This window comes from Capsicum annuum, unplaced genomic scaffold, assembly GCF_002878395.1.
Source record: "Capsicum annuum cultivar UCD-10X-F1 unplaced genomic scaffold, UCD10Xv1.1 ctg80879, whole genome shotgun sequence".
Lineage (NCBI taxonomy): Eukaryota > Viridiplantae > Streptophyta > Magnoliopsida > Solanales > Solanaceae > Capsicum > Capsicum annuum.
The window spans coordinates 111,842-117,655 of record NW_025891555.1 but is presented as its reverse complement, the minus strand read 5'-3'; positions in this window follow the sequence as shown (position 1 = coordinate 117,655).

Genomic DNA, 5,814 nt, shown 5'->3' with positions numbered 1-5,814 from the left:
TCTAAATATACGTAATTTATCATGGTTGATGTGTAGGTTTGGCATGTAGATATTTGTAAGAGTAGGTAGGTAGGTGCGGTATGTAATTTATTCTAGTCATAAAATATTTATCAAATATTTTTTCCAATATGATTTTTCTTATATCTACAATTTCTATATGCATAAGTACATACAAAACAAGTATTTTAAATTTATCTATCATTTCGTCAGATAAATAAGTATTCATTTTTCATATGATGCTTTTTTTTTTCAAAATATTCCCTTCAATCATACACATAACAAAATATGACCATTTTAGATTACTATATACTAGATTATTCTTAAATAACATATTTTTCGGTTACTATTAGCATGGTAATCTTGATATTTTTTCCTTAAACAACGCCTCTACTCTGGCTACTTTCCTATCACGGCTTTCTTGCCTCACCAGTTTCACCTTTAGGATGGCATAGTTCTTAGGGATTTTTCTCCTTTTCCACTTCGCTAATAAACTTCTTAACATGTTATTCTTCGAATAATTCTACTATAAAGTAACTAACATAAACTTATTTTATCATATCATGATTGTTAGGAATTTATGAATTTAGCTATTCATAATCGCAAATAAATATACATGTTCTGATAGGTTTGATAATTCTGGATTTTGTTTATCCGTAGCTTTATCTGGGCTCTGATACCAATTGTAAGGGGGTGTGGATAACTTGTGTGGTAAAATAGATCTATTATAAAAACAATGGATCTATTTTTATTTGTGTGTGGATATTTCTTAACTTCTCTAAATATTTTTATTTTGAGTTTATTTATGTTAGTTTTATCGATATTCATATCTTGGGGGGGTGATTATATGGTAATTGGTTAAATGCTTTACTATAGTATTCTTTATTTTTTTTCTCTTAGTTTTTGTAATTCTTCTATATTATTTTGAAGGTATTCTAAATATTCTATATCTTTTTTTTCAAAATATCCAATTAGATTATCTTTCATAAGTTTTTCTAATAATATTATTTCTTTTATATTTTCTCTCCAATATTTTAAATATTCATAGTCTATCATTTTATCTTGTAGTAATTATAAATTTATAAATTTCTGTATAATAATTTATCCTAATTGTACTGTAATGTATATCTAATTCTAGATTTTCAATGCTATTTATTATCTTGTGTTGTTCTTCTCATAGTGAGTTTTTTAAATTATATAAACTATCACATGTATTTTTTCCTAAATTTTCTAGGGTTTCTTCTATCCATATTAATTTTTCTTTTAGATTCTCTATTATTTTTCTAATTTGGTTTCTATAATTAATTTCTTCATTTAGATTATCTTAATTTTCTCTAGTTTTTCTAATATATTCTAACATTTCTTAATTTGAATAATATCCATCTGGGTAATTATCCAGGTATAACTGTTTTATCCAATTTATAGTTTCAATTTCATAGTCTAATACTTTTTCTAATATTATTTTCTTAATATCTATAATTTCTATATCTCTAAGTATATATAAGATTAATATTTTAAGATTATTTATCATTTAAAATTTGTTAAATACTTTATTATAATATTTTTTAGTTGTTTGTTTTAATCTCATTAATTCTTCTATATTTTCACTAAGAAATTGTATATATTTTATATCTATTTTCCAAAATTCTAAATATACATAATTTATCATAGTTAGTGTGTGGGTTTGGTATGTAAGTATTTATAAGAGTAGTTCGGTAGGTGTGGTATATAATTAATTCTAGTCATAAAATATCTATCAAATATTTTTTCCAATATGATTTTTCTTATATCTATTATTTCTATATCCTTAAGTACATATAAAACGAGTATTTTAAATTTATCTACCATTTCGTCAGATAAATTAGTATTCATTTTTCATATGATGTTTTTTCAAAATATTCCCTTCAATCATGCACATAACAAAATATGATCACTTTAGATTGCTATATACTAGATTATTCTTAAATAACATATTCTTCGGTCACTATTAGAATGGTAATCTGGATACTTTTTCCTTAAACAACACCTCTACTCTGGTTACTCCCCTATCACCGCTTTCTTGCCTCACCGGTTTCACCTTTAGGATGGCATAGTCCTTAGGGATTTTTCTCCTTTTCCACTTTGCTAATAAACATCTTAACATGCTATTTTTTGAATAATTCTACTATAAAGCAACTAACATGAACTTATTTTATCACATTATGATTGTTAGGAATTTATGAATTTAGCTATTCATAATAGTAAATGAATATACCTGTTCTGGTAGTTTTGATAATTCTAAGCTTTGTTCCTCCATAGATTTTTCCATTGAAATATACCTATTTTTTAAATAATCAAATTATTTGTTGTAGATAAGAGAGAGTTTTTTGCTTCAGCGCATGAAGGCTTTCTTCTTTCTACCTTCGATGCCTTCATTTATAATGGATGATTTACATAGTTTTTCGTACTAATGTTTTACACGTTCCTAAAAACTTTACATGTATCTACATGCTATTCCTAGAAAATACTAATCTTTTACAAAGTCTTACAAAAAAAAGTCAAAAAGCGTATAGTAGGCTAATAATGGTACCTACCTAACCTAACTATACAATGTCTTTTACGTAAAAGAAATCAAAAGCTATAATAATTCACATATTGAAAATCATAAGTCATATGTCCTTTTCATATCTTTTATGACTTTGATAACTTTTATCTTTTTTTCTTTATCCGTAGTTGATTTTCCTTCGTTGCTGTCTCTATCGTATCTCCTACTTTTTATCTTCTTTCCAGCTGGCATGCTTATCTTTATTCTAGCTGTACATCTGGGACAATATTATCTTCTCCATTACATCTCGAATATTGATGGTCTGGATATTTGTGTCCAATTATCTTGCAATATCTTGTCAATAATTCGTCTGAAATAAATCCTCTCTTAATTGCCCTTGTAGTAGATTGTTTTTTTGGGTAAGTAATGTTATTATCCATTGTCTAACATCTTCCATATCTGCTTGTCGTAGTTCTTTTGAATTTGAATAAATCATCTGATGGTCTCTTGAATAATAGCTCCATATTCGGTTTCCATTGGTATAATTGTTTGCTAGTTCTTGAATAATTGTAGCTAGTCCAATAAGTTGTTTGTTTGCATAAAAATTAGGTATCTCGATTCTGGGTATCTCTGGCTGCTGCACAATATCTTCTGGTATAATCATATCTCTGGTTAATCCTATTTTTATAACTTGTATAACTAGTTTTATCTCGTCGTATAATATCTCTGCTAGTGCAGTATAACACTTTATATAAAATAGATTTTCTTTGGTTACTCTTTTATAGGTGTTGAATATTTTTTGTAATTCTTCCATAGCTGATAGTTCTTCTCCATCTTGGGTGTATATGGTATTTAATAACCCATAATCAAAACAAGTTTTTATTAAGCTTGGGTTGATTTTGGGTAATGCAATTAGCTTGTTGTGACCTTGTAATCTTTGGGTTATATAGTTTGTGTTGGGTTCTTTGATATCTATTGCTCTGGGGTTAAGGTTTAGAAAAGTTTGTACTCGGTAAATATTTTCTATGTATTTTTGGGATGTATAGTTATAAACTTTTTTATCTTGGTTCAACTATCTCGATACGTGGTAATTTGTAGGGGTATGTTCAAGAGGTCTTTTTGTATTTTTGGTGTAAATGATTTTTCAAATGTCTTATTTAAGTTCATATTCTGCTATATTTGTCCAATAACTCCTTTGCTTGTACCTGCAATTGTAGATTGATAAACGTTATAGGTTTTACGGAGTGTCCCAACGTCTCCTTCTAGCTCTGGAATTTTAATGTCTTCCGATCGACATAGCTCTGTACACTGCTGAGTTAGCTGATTTATAGAAACAAACGTCAGTTTATCTTCATTAGTCTTTAGCTTTTCTATTTCATTACCCATACTGTCCACTTTCATTAAAAGCGTAGTTAGGGTTTTGAATATCTTTTCTAAAGCATCATCTTCTATTATATCAATCTGTGTAGCTTTGTCTTGATATGTAATCTGCAATAACGTTTTTGTTAGTACTAATTACTTCAATTGTAAATGTAAAATTTAATATATTCAATACTAGTCTCCGAATCTCTTTTGTTGTAACTGAATTTTGTATTTCTTTGTTAGCCACCAACGTACCTGTGTATTATCTGTTCGTACAATAAACTTGTTATATACATATAGATTTTTGTTAGTTTTATTTGTATTTTGTTAATTTTATTTTTTTCCTGTCATTTTATGTTTTGTTGTTAATACATATAGATTTTTACATCTTGCTGTAAATATTTTACTTCCTGGGGTTTGTTCTATTCCTGATATTTTCCAATATAATACTAATGATTTATCTATATTTTTATCTGTTATTGCTACTGAATAATTCGCACTTATTATAAATTTAAATTTTTGGTATATTAAATTTCCTTTTATGGCAGGTATTATACTTTTTTCTATAGGTTTTATAATTCTATCATCTGCTAGATATAATTCTATTGGTGTATCTATTCCTTCTCTAAAACATGCTTTTATCAATATCTCTATTTCTCCAAGGTGTACATATTTTATTGGATCTTTACTTTTTATATCGTTTATTTCTTTATTAATTATTCTTTTTGTTACTAGTGGTATACTAGCTCTTCCTTTTACATATCTACAATCTATTACATGTTCTTTTTGACTTACTACGCAGTATTCTTCTTTTCTTATACTAAATATGTTTTTTATTGTTGGTATTTTAAATATTTTTTCTATACTTAAACCTAATTCTTTTCCTTTTATTTCATCAAATATATGACTATCAAATATTATTTTTTGATCTGTTCTTTCTTCATTTAAATATTCTTCCTTTGTTATTATTTTTATATCTTCTTCAGTTATTTGGTTTATTCTTATATCTTCGTCAGTCATTTAATTCATCTAATTCACTATCTACTTCATTATCTGTTTCATTCTCTGAAATTTCATATATTCTATCTTCTCTTTCTAATTCGTAATTTATATAATCTATCTGCATATATTCTGCATTTTCTATTTTTATTTCTGATATTTGTTTATTTTTTGGGTTTTTAGGTAATTTACAATCTCTTGCTAAATGTCCTAATTTTCCGCAATTATAACAAGTACATTCTTTTATAGATTTCTTTTTCCTATATGGTCTTTTATGTTTATAATTTTTTACATAATATCTTTTTCTTGGTTTCTTATATTTCTATTTTGATTTTTTGTATTTCTTATATTTCTTATATCTTTTTCTTTTCTTATAATATCTTTCTTCGCATCTAAATTGAGGTGCTATTTTATCTTTGCAACATGCTAAATTTCTTATTAATGTTTTTTTCATTTTTATTTCTTCTCTATATTTTTCACATTGGTTTCTATATCATTGTTGTAAAGATTTTATTCTTGCTCCCAGAGTATCTACTATTTTTGCTTCATCCCAACTTTTTATTATTTTTGAACTAAATGGTTCAGGTAATTTATTAAAATATAATTTTCTTATTTCTTTACTTTCTTCTGTATTATATGTTCCTTTATAATAATATTCTTTAAATGCGCAAGTATATTCATCTATATAACACATATTACATATTGTTAATTTTAACATTAAATTCCTATTTGTATCTTTCTCTTCATTTTGTTCTTCTTCTGTTGTTGGCATGCTACTAAATTCGTCTTTTATAGCTATTTCATATTTTTTTAATAATTCTATAGGTGTTAATTTAGTTGTAGTTGTTGATGATGTTTCTTCCGTAGGTGTGTCAGTTCTTAATACCTTTTTACTATTTTCAGTTAGATTTGAAAACCATAATTTCACTGTT